The following is a 16,935-nucleotide window of genomic DNA, read 5'->3' as shown; positions in this document are numbered from 1 at the left end:
GGTGAGTGGTTAGGAGCCAGCAGTCCCGGATTGTGAGAGTGATGTCCGACTGCTGGTTTAGGCCTGGGATCGTACATCCCCTGAGGGGTCCGAGATTGGAGAGGGTGAAGGCTGGGCTTAGGGACACCCCCCACCCCAGTGCACAAATTTTGTGCACGGGCCTCTAGTCTATATATATAAAAGCCTAAGCGACTGGTCGACCAGCCAGTAGCTATGATGCACACTGACCACCAGGGTGCAGACACTCAACGCAGGAGCTGCCAAGCTGTGGTGACTTGGTAGCTGCAGTTCTCGGGTGATACACCTGGAACCAGAGAGGAGGGAGCCCGATTCCGGGGTGCATCACCTGAGTACTGCCCTTTCACAATCCAGGACCCCTTGGGGAATGTCAGAGTGCCAGTTTCAGCCTGATCCCCGCATGCCAGGCCAAGGGACCCCACCAGTGCATGAATCCGTGCACTGGACCTCTAGTTAGATAATAAGGACAGAGCCCTTATGAATGGGAATAGTACCCTTATAAAAGAGACCCCAGAGAACTCCTTGGTTCCTTCTGCCATGTGCACAGCCAAAAGACAGAGGTCTATGAACCAGGAAGTGGGTTCTCACCACAACCTTGATCTTGGACTTCCTAGCCTCCAGAACTATGATTTTTAAAGACATTGCCTTAAATATTATTTACCTTGGTTAGTGAATCCGGGGCCTATTTGTTGCTTTTTTCATCCATTCAATCAGGAGGTGGAAAAGGCTTGAGGCATCTGGCCACCTAGGCACCACCTGAGTTTTTGGGGGGCTTTATTTTCATTTCATTGTACTTACTAAAATTTTTGTAAAATATTTATGTACACACAAATAGATATACAGCTATAATAGACACCTGTCTACCTACTACCCAGATTTGGAGCATACACCTTCACTGAAGAGTTCAGCTTCCTTTTAAAAACTTCTCAAAAGAAATGTTCTTGGTGGGAGGGATTTTGTGAGAGCGGAACGTCTATTGACTGCCACCCACATGTGCCTGGACCAGGATTGAGCCTGCAATCTAGGCATGTGCCCTGACTGGGAATCAAACCCACCACCTACTGCTGTAGGGGATGACGCCCAACCAACTGGCCATACCAGCCAGGGAAAACTAATATTTTTTGTACCTGTTTTATAGGCTGGTCATGAGGGTTCAGTGAGTTAATATGTTATATAATGACTTGGCACATTATAAATATTGCATTATCTATTTACACTTTTGTTAATCCTCACCTGAGAACCTGAGGATATTTTTTCCCATTGATTTTTTAGAGAGAGTGGAAAGGAGGGAGGGGGGGAGAGAGAGAGAGAGAGAGAGAGAGAGACAGAGAGAGACAGAGAGAGACAGAGAGAGAGAGAGGGATTGGTTGCCTTCTGCACGCACCCCAACCTGGCCTGAGGGAACAAACCTGCAACCCAGGTACATGCCCTGTACCAGGAATTGATTGTCTGTTACCTTGCAATTAGAATGTAATAACAGTTTGTGAATGGAGGCAGCCATGGAGATACTCCTTTCAAATCTTGTCAGTAACCCAAAAAATAAGTGAGATGGTTAAGAGAGATGGCTGCAAAGGAAGTGACAGCTTAATTGCACTCTCCTGTGCTTGTTAGCTCCCTACTGTCCCAGCAGTTTTGTAGCAAATAAGCAACTTAATAAATGACAGCTGGCTCTACATAAATGTGTGTGGGAAAACTATACAGGCACATCCATGAGGTGGGGGAAAAGCACTGGTTTTCTCTCTACTCTATTTTCTGGATTATAGTTTTTATTTCACCCTTTGACTCAAGTAATTATTAATAATGCACCAGCCTTGGACATGCAAGAGCAGCTTGCCATGGGGTTAAAAATCTGGCTTTATTTCCTAACGTGGTTTTAATGAGGAGAGTAGGGCACATGGCCTGTTAGTATAAGAGAGGCCTTTTGAGTGTATTTCAGGAGCCTGATGGTGTTTAAATGTTTGCCCATTAATGATTCCTTGTGGTGAACTGGTCAGCCAGGGTTCAGGTGTAAGTCATTTAATAAGCTATTGGCCTCCACTTCTCCAGCTGTGTCTCAAAAGACTTACCACCCCTGTGTCCAGGTCAAACTTGGAGCTGGCAGTCAACCTTGGAATGCGGTCCATTCTCATTCAAGAATTGCCTATTAACATGGAAAGATTAACAAAATTGTTTCTTGAGATAGTATTTAAAAAACAAACAAACAAGTAAAAAACCCTTGTTGCCCAAACAATGGAGTCCTGCCCCAGCCTACTTCCCATGACTCCTTACTTCCCCATGTAATCTTTGTCCTACCCAATATAAGCTGGTTTATGGGGATTTTTGTGGATGACTTGCTGCCCTCCCATACTGCCTGCAGTAATGGAATAAACACTCATATATGATTCAACCCTGTCTCTGCTTAATTGGCTCAAGTAGTGACAGGTAGCCTAGACCCACTGGTTGTCTGGTTTCAACAACACCACAAAAATTCCATGTCCTTGGCACTATTGAGAGGAATTAGAAATGGGATTAGGCAGATAGGATAAGGGGTGAAAGGAAGAAGGAAATATGGACATGACAGTTGAAGCCAGCTAAAACCACAGGAATTCTGGTCTTGCAGAAAAACAGGATGTCACAAGACAAGAATGCTTATCTTGCACACACAGAAGGTTACAAGAGATGGGGAGGAAGAGGAAAAAGAGGAGGGGTAGCAGCAGGTGGATTTTAAAATTGTTGCTGGACAAAAGAGGTAGAAGGAGCCAATCAGAGAGTGACATGGGATGAAAGGGCGAGGGCTATACCCTCCATCTTACCCTAGCAGCCATGTGCTCAGCAGGGCTTCTTCCTGGAAGCCCAGGCCCCTGCTAGCCATGCCCAGGATTTCTTTGAACTAGCCAGTGACGGTCAAGGGAGGTGAGTGCCATGGATATGACCACATCCTGTGTGGCGGGATCCAACTTGCGCCTGGCCAATCGGCAGGGCCCACGGTCACCTCTCCTCCCCTTACTCCACCCCCCTATAAAACTCCTTCCCACTGGGCTAGCCCTCTCTCTGCCACTTGGCTTACCGTTGGGTAGGTGAGTGTGGTCGGGGAACCGAACTAGTTCGAATAAAAGACTCTCTGCTTTTGCATCAGACTCGCTGGCTCCCTGGTGGTCTATTGGGGATCTTGAAATCTGGGCATAACAGGGAGACAAAGAACAGGGTTTTGGTAGATATAAACCCCTAGACAAGTGAGTTTTGGTGACAACCCATTCTTGGGCCCACTCTCCATGTGGGGAGTTTGTATCCACTGATAATAAATGTCCATGATTTTACTTAAATCTTCTGGTCCATGATTTTACTCTTCAACTTTGTGAGACATGATCCTGGAAGAACTTCAGCTCAACTTTTGGATATCAGCTTTGGGGGTCCATCCGGGATATTCTATCCTCGTTCTTCACGTCAAACAGTAAGCAAACGGACCCTATTGCTTCTACTTTCACTATCCTTCTAGTTTTGGAGGCATTGCCGGCTGCCCCCATCAGCCACTTAATTTGGCTGCAGTCTGTAATGGGTAATTTTCTTCCACTTTCCCTTTATTTAAAAGTGCAAGTTTCTGGGAAAAACAGCCACATATGCAGACCAAATTAACTCATTTCAGCTTTGATTGCTAGATCTCCTGCTTTTATCTTTTTTTTTTTATTGCTTAAAGTATTACAAAGGGTATTACATATGTATCCATTTTATCCCCCCGCCCTAGACAGTCCCCTAGCCTCCCCTATCCCCCAGTGTCTTATGTCCATTGGTTATGCTTATATGCATGCATACAAGTCCTTTAGTTGATCTCTTACCCCCCTACCTCCTGCCCCCCAACCCTCCCCGGCCTTCCCGCTACAGTTTGACAATCTGTTTGAGGCAGCTCTGCCTCTGTATCTATTATTGTTCAAAAGTTTATAATGGTCTCTATTGTCCATGAATGAGTGAGATCATGTGGTATTTTTCCTTTATTGACTGGCTTATTTCACTTAGCATAATGCTCTCCAGTTCCATCCATGCCGTTGCAAATGGTAAGAGTTCCTTCCTTTTTAGAGCAGCATAGTATTCCATCGTGTAGATGTAACACAGTTTTCTAATCCATTCATCTACTGATGGGCACTTAGGCTGTTTCCAGATCTTAGCTATGGTGAATTGTGCTGCTATGAACATAGGGGTGCATATATCCTTTCTGACTGGTGTTTCTGGTTTCTTGGGATATATTCCTAGAAGTGGGATCACAGGGTCAAATGGGAGTTCCATTTTCAGTTTTTTGAGGAAACTCCATACTGTCTTCCATAGTGGCTGCACCAGTCTGCATTCCCACCAGCAGTGCACAAGTGTTCCTTTTTCTCCACATCCTCTCCAGCACTTGTCGTTTGTTGATTTGTTGATGATAGCCAGTCTGACAGGTGTGAGATGGTACCTCATTGCTGTTTTGATTTGCATCTCTCGGATGATTAGTGACTTTGAGCATGTTTTCATATGTCTCTTGGCTTTCTGGATGTCCTCTTTTGAAAGGTGTCTATTTAGGTCCTTTGCCCATTTTTTGATTGGATTATTTATCTTTCTTTTGTTAAGTTGTATGAGTTCCCTATAAATTTTGGAGATTAGGTCCTTATCAGATATGTCATTGGCAAATATGTTTTCCCACACAGTGGGTTTTCTCGTTGTTTTGTTGATGGTTTCTTTTGCTGTGCAGAAGCTTTTTATTTTGATGTAGTCCCATTTGTTCATTTTTTCTTTAGTTTCAAGTGCCCTAGGAGCTGTATCAGTGAAGAAATTGCTTCGGCATATGTCTGAGATTTTGTTGCCTTTGGATTCTTCTAGAATTTTTATGGTTTCCCGTCGTACATTTAAGTCCTTTATCCATTTTGAGTTTATTTTTGTGTATGGTGTAAGTTGGTGGTCTAGTTTCATTTTCTTGCATATATCTGTCCAATTTTCCCAGCACCATTTATTGAAGAGACTATCTTGGCTCCATTGTATGTTCTTGCCTCCTTTGTCAAATATTAATTGAGCATATTGGTTCGGGCTGATTTCTGGGGTCTCTATTCTATTCCATTGATCTATATGCCTATTCTTGTGCCAGTACCAGGCAGTTTTGAGAACAGTGGCTTTGTAATACAACTTGATATCTGGTATTGAGATCCCACCTACTTTGTTCTTTTTCAGGATTGCTGCAGCTATTCGGGGTCTTTTTTTATTCCAGATGAATTTTTGGAGAGTTCGTTCTAGATCTCTGAAGTATGCCGTTGGTATTTTAATGGGAAGTGCGTTGAATTTATAGATTGCTTTGGGTAGTATGGACATTTTAATGATGTTGATTCTACCAATCCATGAACACGGTATGTTCTTCCATCTGTTTATGTCTTCCTCTATATCTTTTTTCAACGTCCTGTAGTTTTCTGAGTAGAGGTCTTTTACCTCTTTAGTTAAGTTTATTCCTAGGTAGCTTAATTTTTTTGGTGCAATGGTAAACGGGATTGTTTTTATAATCTCTCTTTCTGAAAGTTCACTATTGGTGTATAGAAATGCCTCAGATTTCTTGGGGTTAATTTTGTATCCTGCTACATTGCCAAATTCATGTATTAAGTCTAGTAGCTTTTTGATGGAATCTCTAGGGTTTTGTATGTATAATATCATGTCGTCTGCAAATAAGGACAGTTTTACTTCCTCTTTTCCAATTTGGATGCCTTTTATTTCTTCTTCTTGCCGAATTGCAATGGCTAACACTTCCAGTACTATGTTGAACAGGAGTGGTGAGAGGGGGCATCCCTGTCTTGTTCCTGTTCTTAGGGGAAATGGTGTTAGTTTTTGTCCATTGAGTATGATGTTGGCTGTGGGCCTGTCATATATGGCTTTTATTATGTTGAGGTATGATCCTTCTACTCCCACCTTGCTGAGAGTTTTTATCAAAAATGGGTGTTGAATTTTGTCAAATGCTTTTTCTGCATCAATTGATATGACCATGTGGTTTTTTTCTTTCAATTTGTTTATGTGATGTATCACGTTTATTGATTTGCGGATATTGTACCATCCTTGCATCCCTGGGATAAATCCTACTTGGTCATGGTGTATGATCTTTCTGATGTACTGCTGGATTCGATTTGCTAAGATTTTGTTGAGGATTTTGGCATCTATGTTCATGAGGGATATTGGCCTGTAATTCTCTTTCATTGTGTTGTCTTTACCTGGTTTTGGTATTAGGGTGATGCTGGCTTCATAGAATGAGCTTGGAAGTGTTCCTTCCTCTTGAATTTTTTGTAGTAGTCTGAGGAGGATAGGTTTTAGTTCTTCCTTGAATGTTTGGTAAAACTCCCCTGTGAAGCCGTCTGGTCCTGGGCTTTTGTTTGATGGAAGCTTTTTGATGACTGCTTCAATTTCTTCCATAGTTATTGGCCTGTTGAGATTTTTAGATTCTTCCTGATTGAGTTTTGGAATGTTGTATTTTTCTAGGAATTTGTCCATTTCCTCCATGTTGTCTAGTTTGTTGGAGTAGAGCTGTCCATAGTATTTTTTAACAATCATTTGTATTTCTGTGGGGTCTGTTGTTATTTCGCCTCTATCATTTCTGATTTTATTTATTTGGGTCCTCTCTCTCTGCTTCTTGGTGAGTCTGGCTAGAGGTTTGTCAATCTTGTTTATCCTTTCAAAGAACCAGCTCTTGGTTTCATTGATTTTCTGTATTTTTTTTTGGTCTCTATGTCATTTATTTCTGCTCTAATCTTTATTATCTCCTTCCTTCTGCTCACTCTGGGGTTTTCTTGTTGCTCTCTTTCTAATTCTTTGAGTTGTAGAGTTAGATGATTTACTACCATTTTTTCTTGTTTTTTGAGATAGGCCTGTAGAGCTATAAACTTCCCTCTCAGGACTGCTTTCATTGTGTCCCATAGGTTTTGGATTGTTGTGTTTTCATTGTCATTAGTTTCCAGGATGTTTTTAATTTCTTCTTTGATCTCATTGGTAACCCAATCAATATTTAATAGCATGCTATTCAGCTTCCAGGTGTTTGAGTATTTTGGGTTGTTTTTATTGTAGTTTATTTCTAGTATTATGCCATCGTGGTCTGCGAAGATGCTTTTTATGATTTCAATCTTCTTGAATTTGGGGATACTTTGCTTGTGACCCAATATGTGGTCTATTTTTGAAGATGTACCATGAGCACCTGAGAAGAACGTATATTCCCTGACTTTGGGGTGAAGTGTTCTGAAGATGTCTATTAAGTCCATCTGATCTAGTGAGTCATTTAGGATTGCTGTATCTTTGCTGATTGTTTGTCTATAGGACTTATCCAGTGCTGTCAATGGTGTATTAAAGTCCCCTACTATGATTGTATTGTTGTCGATCTCTCCTTTGATATCTTCCAGGAGTTTTTTTATGAATTTGGGTGCTCCTACATTGGGTGCATATATGTTTACCAGGGTTATATCTTCTTGTTGTATTGATCCCTTTAGTATTATGAAGTGGCCTTCCTTATCTCTTGTTAAGGCCTTCACTTTGAGGTCTATTTTGTCCGATATAAGTATTGCTACCCCAGCTTTCTTTTCCTTTCCATTTGCCTGAAAGATATTTTTCCATCCTTTCACTTTCAGTCTGTGTGAGTCCCTTCTAATGAGGTGGGTTTCTTGTAGACAGCAGATGTATGGGTCATGTTTTTTTATCCACTCCTGCTTTTATCTTTATTACAAAACTAGAGTTTCTCGTGACTGTGGACCCAGATCTAGAATCCCCTGCCACCAGCAGTCCTGTGGACCTCCTTTCTACAGTCAGACGCTGTGCCTTTCCCAGGGACACGGCCTCGGTGCCAAGCGGTTTCCCTCTGACGCTCTGGGCTCAGAGGTCTCACAGTTCTCCCCAGCCCAGATCCCTGATTTTGCTGTTTTCCAGGTGTCCTGTGCCCTTCCCAGCTGCGGATTGTCCACCAGCTGTGTCTACTTCACCAATTCGGGGTGGATGTTATTCAGTTTAATTGCTCATTCTATCTGCTCTGGGACAAGGCTCGGGACACGTTCATCTATTCTGCCACCATTTTGTCTCCCTAAGAAGATCAATTTTTAATAAGATGTAAAAAGAAAGGAGAGAGTAAACTAAAGCAGGATCAGGAAAATAGAAACAGGATGAAAAGGGAGAAGTGAGGAAGAAAAGGGTGAAAAAAAGAAAAACTAAGATAAAATGAAATAATGATATAAAAATAAAAATAGAATGAAGGAAAATAATACAAAACATAAAAGGTTAAAAACATTAAAAAAAATTTTTCCTTCCTTAAGTAAAAGATAAAAATAAAAAAGTGAAGTGTTGTTCACCTCAGCTGAGTTTTAATGTCCCATGGGGGCTGGTTTAAGACCCTTCTCTCCTGTTCTGTCTGTCACTTCTCAGTTTCCAGTTAAATAGTCAGCACTGTGTTGAAGTTCCCAGTGAGTGATCCACCGCTCCTCTGTGTCTGTCTCCACAGCCTTGGTTCCAGGCACAGGGGACCCATCTGCACGCTTTGTTTATCTGCCTGCTTTCAGGCTTATTTACACAAACATCTATTTCTTACATGGATTTTAGGTGGGGGTGTTTCTGGGACCAAACAGCCCCTCAACCCAATCCCCCAAGGCTCCCTCTGGCTATTCAGATTCCTCCTTTCCTCTGAAAAGTTCAAGGCTGGGTGTGACTGCACTAGTTGCCCTGCAGGTGCTGCTGGGAGGGGCTTGCTCTTCAGGAGAAAAATGGCTGCTTATAGTTGGAGGGTCAAGAATGTCCCAGTGCCGGATTCCTGGTCACCTCTCCCTGTCTTGCTCTTCTCCACAGCCTCTCTCCAGCCACCACAAAACTGCACCTACACCTGCACCCCAGTCTTGGTGAGTATTTGTAATTGAAAGGTTCAATGAACTGGGTTTAGCAAACAAAAGCTGGGAAAATATAAAGGCAAAAGAACCACACTACTGCGTGACTCCAGTAGTTCCTCAGGTCACCTTTCTGGTGCAGCCTCCCATGGCTGTGGACTTAGATCTAGATTCCCTTGCTGCCAGCAGCCCTGTGGACCCCCTTCCACAGTCTAGTGTTATGCATGTCCCCAAGGGATGTGGACTTGGTGCAGAGCAGTTTCCTTCTGACCCTCCAGTCCTGGTGGTCATGTGTCTCTCTCTCCAGCCCAGATCCCCAATCCCACCATTCTCCAGGCATCCTCTGTCCTTTCCGTGTGGATTGTCTCACCATCTGTGTTCAATTCACCAATTGCAGGTGGATGTTATTCGATTTAATTGTTCCTTCTGTCTGTTCTGTGAGAAGGCGCAAGACACATCCACCTATTTGGCCCCCATTTTAAATTCCCCAGAGATCCTTCCTTTTTATGACTCCATAGTATTCCATGGTGTAAATGTACTACAGCTTTTTTTTTTTTTTTCACTATCATGGCTGTTTTTGTCCACTCATCTACTGATGGGCACTGGGGCTGTTTCCAGATCTTAGCTATTGTAAATAACAATGCTATTAACACAGGGGCACATATATTCTTTCTGATTGGTGTTTAGATGTTTAGGGTTTCTCAGGATATATTCCTAGAAGTGGCATCACTGGGTCAAATGGAGGTTCCATATTGATTTTTTGAGGAAATTCCAAACTTGTTTTCATCATGGATGTACTAGTCTGCATTCCCACCAGCAGTGAAATCTATGTCTGATATAATTTATTTTCTCTATTTCATTTAGCTCTTTTTTTGGAGAATTCTCTTGTTCTTTCATTTGGGGGTTGTTTTTTTGTCTCCACATTTTGGCTACCTATTTGGGTTTGTGTCTGTATATTAGGTAGATCTGCTATGACTCCTAATCTCTAGTGTGGGACAGTGTCAGATGCTATTTCTGATTGGCCCTAAGTATCCTGTTTGAAGCTATAAGCAATCCACAGCCTATAGCTCCCTCTGCTAGGGCTGGATGCCTTTGGGAAGACCAAGATATGCACCAAGGCCTGCTTTACCTAGCCCCGGGCCCTGAATTAGATCAGGCAAAGACTCAAAGCCTCTTGAGACCCACCTTTGCCTGCAGTTTTATTGTTATTAAGTCTTGATTAGCCTCAGGCTATCAATCACAGACTGGAGGGAGAGGTCTTCCAACAGGGCAAGGCAAGTGCCTTTTCCCCAGACAAAAACTGCCTGAACAGCAAATGTCTGGGGGAGAAAGATGTCCTCTTCAGTATGAGGGAATGACTCAGCACAAGAAACTGATGTGTCCGCCTTTCGAGCTCTAACCCCTGACCCCCAACCCTGGCTTCTGCTCACGCAACTCCAATCTACTCTTCCCACCCTCTGCTGGAGCACAAGGTGAATGGTTGTACACAAAATTTTGGTCATTGGCCCTTTAGGAGGTACCTACATTTCCAGCCATCTCTCCCTAGCAGACAGAAACACTGCTGCTTTTCAGAGCCAGATGTTATGTGGGCACTTTTCTCAGTTCTGGTGCTCTGAGGTGGGGAGTCCAGCTTGGGGTTTAGACCTCAGAGTTCTCAGTGGGAACCCCTCACAGCTGAGATATCCCACTAGAACCTCAGCTGCTATCTGTGGGAAACCAGCCAGCCCTTTTGCAACATTGCACTTCCTACCAGTCTCTATGTGGTCTCTCCACTTTCCATCCTTGGTTATCAGGGTTCTCCATGTAGTCCTCAATTGATTATTCAGGTTGGTTTTTCTAAATTTAGGTTTGGTTCTGGGAGCATGTCAGTGTAGCTTCCACTTACTCCGCTACCATTTCTTTAATATTTTAATAGTTGAAAGAGTTGGCCATAACCAACACCTCATTTGAGTCATGAAGTAAAAGGGAGCAGTTTGTAAGGGCAGAGCTCAGGTGAGGAGTGAAGATGGTCAGTGTGGCTTAGGAATCCTGCATTGGTAAAATGACTCTATACAAACCTCAGCCTTTTCCATACATTATCTTATTTAACCCTCCCAACAGTGTTCCATTCCCCTCCCCCCCATTTTACAAATGAAGAGACTGAGGCACATGGAGGCCAAATACACCACCCCAAACCACATAGGTGGCAGAAGGAAAAGCGAGAATTGAACCCAAATGGTCTGGCCGCAGAAGCCAAGCTCTCTGTCTTTCAGATTTGTTGCCTCTGTATCTTCATTCTCTTGTCTCCACCAGTAGTGTTAAATACACCTCATCTTGCTATCTTACATCCAACTGCTTCCCTTGACCACACATCTTCTTCCAGCTACTTCTTCCTTCCACTTTCCTGCCCTTTACCTCCATAGTTCTTGAAAGAGTTGTCTACTCATATCATCTCAATTTCCTCCCTTCCCACACACTCCTCACCTCACTGTATCCTGAATTCAGCCCCTTCCACTCAACCATATTCTTGCTCCTGTCGGGGAGGAAGAAACATTTTCCACCTGTCTAGATTCTTCCAGGTGGTCTTATAATCAAATGGACATAAAACAGGTTAGCAAGAGAAAATAACCCAATTTAATTGCATGCAAATTATGGGAACCCCACATACATGAGAGGTTAAAGACAGCAAGTTAAAATGTGGTAGACATTCTGAGCTAAGGATGAGGTACAGGACCTTGGGGCTTCAGATGGGATGATAAGAAGAGCAGATGTTCAGTAATTCAGTAATGTCCCTGCCCCTATAGATAGGTTAGAAAACATTTTCTATGGTAATAACTCTTATCATGGGAAAGGCCCCAAATTTAAATTCTTTAAGGGAGAAGTAAGAGTTTCTCATGAGCGCACAGGGTCTTGAGTGCCTTCAGTGAAAAATAATTCACATGTGGCAGTGGCACACCTTGGGAGGCCTATAATGAACCCCTCACGAAGGTTGCTGATTTTACCCCTCTGCTGTTAAACCCAGTGGCCTGCAGGAAGCCACCGATTTCCCAATACTGTCATAAGAGTGCTCCAAGGAACGTAGAAGGCTGATGGACCTTGGACTTAGCAGGGCTGTGTTGAGATAGTGATGGCTTGAAGCAATTTCCTGACCTAATAGCCTCAAAGTAAATCTTTACTGACCTTTGAGATAGTCTGTCTGCTACCTGTTTGCCTGAGGGCAAGATGTGTATCAAAAACTGAATAAAATCTGACAGGACCAGCGTTTCAGAGAGCTTCTCCACTACAGACAGGTTTCCATCTGGCCCCCTATGCCTTCTAAATTCATATTTCTAGTCTAGTGTTTTCATTTGTGCATAGCCCTTTCTTCAGATCCTGAACCCTCACTGCAAAAGGTTGCGGCAGTGGTCATCATGTTGTATACCTCTTGGCAGTTTCCAATAACATTGCTCATTTGCTCCTAAATTCTCTTAGTTCTTGAATAACTTCCCAGTTCTAATCTTACTACTTTAATCACTCCTCAGCTTCATTTGCTGGCCAATTCTTTTCTATGTGACCTTCGAATATTGTAGTGGCTCATGCCTCCTCCCCGGGCTTCCCTCTCTCCTAATTCCATACCTTTCCCATTAATTGGTTAATTTCTACCAAGGTCACCTTTACCATCTGTACCCTGAGCAGCCTACATGTTTATCTCTAGCTTGGAATGTTCCTCTGAGTTCCAAACTTACATATCAAACTGCCCACTTCACCTCTCCACCCAGTGTTTCCTGCACACCTAAATTTTTTTTTTTAATTAAATCTTTATTGTTCAGATTATTACATTTGTTCCTCTTTTTTTTTCCCCCCCATAACTCCCCTCCTCCCAGTTCTCGCCCCACCCTCCGCCCTCACTCCCCACCCACTGTCCTCATCCATTGGTGCACGATTTTTGTCCAGTCTCTTCCCACATCTCCCACACCCCTTTCCCCCCCAAGAATAGTCAGTCCATTCCCTTTCTATGTCCCTGATTCTATTATAATCAACAGTTCATTCTGTTCATCAGATTATTTATTCACTTGATTCTTAGATTCACTTGTTGATAGATGCATATTTGTTGTTCATAATTTGTATCTTTACCTTTTTCTTCCTCTTCCTCTTATTAAAGGATACCTTTCAGCATTTCATATAATCCTGGTTTGGTGGTGATGAACTCCTTTAGCTTTTCCTTATCTGTGAAGCTCTTTATCTGACCTTCAATTCTGAATGATAGCTTTGCTGGATAAAGTAATCTTGGTTGTAGGTTCTTGGTATTCATCACTTTGAATATTTCTTGCCACTCCCTTCTGGCCTGCATGGTTTCTGTTGAGAAATCAGCTGACAGTCGTATGGGTATTCCCTTGTAGGTAACTGAGTTTCTTTCTCTTGCTGTTTTTAAGATTCTCTCTTTATCTTTTGCTCTTGGCATTTTAATTATGATGTGTCTTGGTGTGGTCCTCTTTGGATTCCTTTTGTTTGGGGTTCTCCGCGCTTCTTGGACCTGTAAGTCCATTTCTTTCACCAGGTGGGGGAAGTTTTCTGTCATTATTTCTTCAAATAGGTTTTCAATATCTTGCTCTCTCTCATCTTCTGGCACCCCTATAATTCTGATGTTGGTACGCTTGAAGCTGTCCCAGAGGCTCCTTACACTATCCTCGCATTTTTGGATTCTTTTTTCATTTTGCTTTTCCGGTTGGATGTTTTTTGCTTCCTCGCATTTCAAATCATTGACTTGATTCTTGCGCTCCTCTGGTCTGCTGTCGGGCGTCTGTATAATATTCGTTATTTCAGTCCGTGTGTGCTTAATTTCTAGTTGGTTCCCCAATATAAGATCGAGGGTCTTATTAGTTTTCGTGTAGAGCTCATTAAGTTTATCAGCAGCTTCTAAACAGTTCTTGAGAGACCTTAAAAGTGTGGTTCTGAACTCTATATCTTCCTTTGACAATTTTGTCCTGTTTCTTTGTCTCCGCATTTTGTTATGCTTCCTTGGTGCACCCCCTAGTGGTCTTTGTTCGCAGTCTTATAGTTAAATCTTGATTGTTGTAGTTAATCCCAGGGAGGGTTTGACCTCCAGGCCAAGGGGCTATGAGAATCAGCTGTGTCAGCAGTGAGAGAACTTCTGTCCTCTAGGGAGGTGCTAATCTAGCCTTTGCCTGAGGCTATCCGGCAAATGCCTCTGTGCAGGGCTTGGGCAGGGCGGGTCGCACAGGATCAACAGGGTGGGCCGGAGAGAGCAGTTATGGCGGCTCTCAGTCCTGTCCCCAGGGGCTCTGCCTCTCTGAGTCTCAGCACCCGCTGCAAAGCTCGGAGAGAAAGCTGCACTGGCTCTGACCGAAGCCAGACAGTCCCGCTTCTCCCGTTTGAGTATGGGTCCCCAAAGACTCGCCTGTATCTGGAGCTCAGAGTCTGCGACTCCCTCCCGATTGAAACAACAACCGCGCCCTCCGCCGCCAGCCCGCTCCGCGCACTCCGCACCTCAGAATTTGACTTCAGCACTGTGCCTCCTCTGAGTGTCCGTGTGCGTTTCTCTTTCCTCCTAGTTGTAGGACTTCCACTCAGCCAGCGTTCCTGTGGTTCTGGGTGATGTCCCTTCCGTTTTTTGGTTTCACTTTTGAAGTAGTTGTTCAAAGCAGCAAACTCCGGCGTTAACCTATGCCGCCATCTTGGTTCTCCACACCTAAATTTAACTTCTCAGGAATGAGGTATGGTTTTCCCTGTCCCAGCCTGCTCTTTCCCTGGGTTTCCCATTATCAAGTCTATGGCACTGTTATCTTGACATCTTCCATTTCCTAGCCCCCCAAATCTAATCATCTACTAAATTTCTTCAAAATTTCTCTGAATCCTAGAATTAAGTTAACTTTATCTCTGGCCTGGATTAGTTAAAATCACTTCCTGAAGGGTCTGCTTACATTCCCTCTTGTTTCAAATGGCACTCTGCACATTGCATTCTTCCAATTTTAGCCAAAGTGACCATTTAAAAACGCCACTACAACCCTAGTTCCCAGCTCTCTGTACTTAAAACCCTTTAAACAATGGTTTCTTACTGTTCTTAGGGAAAAGTCTGGACACAAGTTGTAAACCTTGTATGATCTGGCTGTGTCTCCAGCCTCCTTTTCTTGGTGTCTATACTGCAGCCATACCCACCAACTTTCAGTCCCTCACACCTGTTCAGCAACCCCTCCCTATAACCCCCACCAGCTCAGGCCTTCTCCTGCCACCAACCCCTCCCTGTTCTGACAGTGAACTCATCCTACCAATCTCCACTCCAACTTTTAAGGCCTTCCATGAGCCCTTACATCATCAGGAACCTCTGTTATGTCTCAGACCTCCTATTTCTCTCTCAAGGAGCATTTCATGACTGTAATTATTTCATTATGTAAATAGTTGCTTAGTCATGTCCCCTAACAGAATATTAAGCTCCATGAGAGCAGAGATTGTCTCTGTGTGTCTGTCCACCCTTTTCCCAGCACCAAGAACAGGAGCTTTGATAATGACTTGCTGTTTTCAGAACCTTCAACTCCATCTCTTCTGATTGTTTCTCATATTTTATCTGATATGTTTAGACTGTTAATAAAAGTAAGACTAGATTGTCTTAATTTGGCTTGTGTGGCTACTGTATTACCAAAAAGCAGTGGTTTTCTACTTTCAACATCGTTAGCTATCAGATACAAACAAAACCAAACTCAGGAGATGCTGCTTCACGCTCACTGAGACATGTGTTTTGGCAAGAATGTGGAGAAATTAGAAGTCTCAGGTACTGCTGGTGAGAATGTAAAATGGTGCAGCCACTTTGGAAAACAGTCAGGCAGGTTCTTGATATTTAAGCATGGAGTCACCAATGAACCAGCAATTCCATCCTAGGATTATGACCAAGAGAAATGAAAACATATGTCCACACAAAAACTTGTGCATGAATGTCCATATCAGCATTGTTCACAATAGTAAAAAAGTGAATCTAACCCAAATGTTTATAACCTGATAAATGGATAATTAAAATGTGATATATTTATACAATGAAATATTATTTGGAAATAAGGAGTAAAGCAGCCCTGGCCTGGTAGCTCAATTGGTTACAACATCATCCCAATATGCCAAGGTTGTGAGTTCAATCTCTGGTCAGGGCACATACAAGAAGCAACCAATGAATGCATAAATAAGTGGAACAACATGTCCAGTTTGTGTGGCTCAGCAGTTGAGCATCAACCCAGGAATCAAGAGGCCATGGGTTTGATTTCTAGTCAGGGCACATGCCAAGGTTTTGGGCTTGCTCCCCCCAGAAGGGGGCGTGCAGGAGGCAGCTGATTGATGATGTTTCTCTCTCATCGATGTTTCCATCTCTCTATTCCTCTCTCTTTCTCTAAAAAAAAAAAAAAAAAAAAAAAAAATCAATTAAAACCTATTTGGAAAAAAAAAGTAAAACAAAAAATTGACATCTCCCTCCCTTCCCCCCTCTCTCTCTAAAAAAATCAATTAAAAAAAGAGAAATGAAACATGCTACAATGTGGATGAACTTTGAAAGCATGCTGAGGTAAAGCCAGTCATGAAGGACCATGTATTATGTGATTCCATTTTTATAAAATGTAAAGTGGACAAAATAGACAAATCCACAGAGACAGTAGATTAGCAGTTGCATAGGATCAGTGGAGTTTGGGGAAATGAGTAGTGACTGCTAATGGGCATGTGGTTTCCTTTAGGGGTGATGAAAATGATCTAAAATTTGTTGTGTTGTTGCACATCTCTGTGAACATACTAATAATAAACATTGAATTGCATCCTTCAAGTGGGTGGATTGCATATGTGAATTACATCTCAATAAAGCTTTTTATTTTTAAAGATGACCTGGCTGGTGTGGCTCAGTGTCTGAGCATCAACCTATAAACCAGGAAGTTACAGTTCTATTCCAGGTCAGGGCACATGACCAGGTTGCAGGCTCAATTCCTAGTAGGGGGCATACAAAGGCAGCTGATCAATGATTCATTCTCATCATCAATGTTTCTATCTCTCTCTCTCTCCCTCTCCCTTTCTCTCTGAAATCTCTCTCTCTATATAAAGATGGCTTAATTTGGAGAGTAATCTGAAAGTGCATCATGCAGACACCAAC

Source organism: Myotis daubentonii, chromosome 3 (genome assembly GCF_963259705.1).
Source record: "Myotis daubentonii chromosome 3, mMyoDau2.1, whole genome shotgun sequence".
Classification (NCBI taxonomy): Eukaryota; Metazoa; Chordata; class Mammalia; order Chiroptera; family Vespertilionidae; genus Myotis; species Myotis daubentonii.
This window is presented reverse-complemented; position numbering follows the sequence as displayed.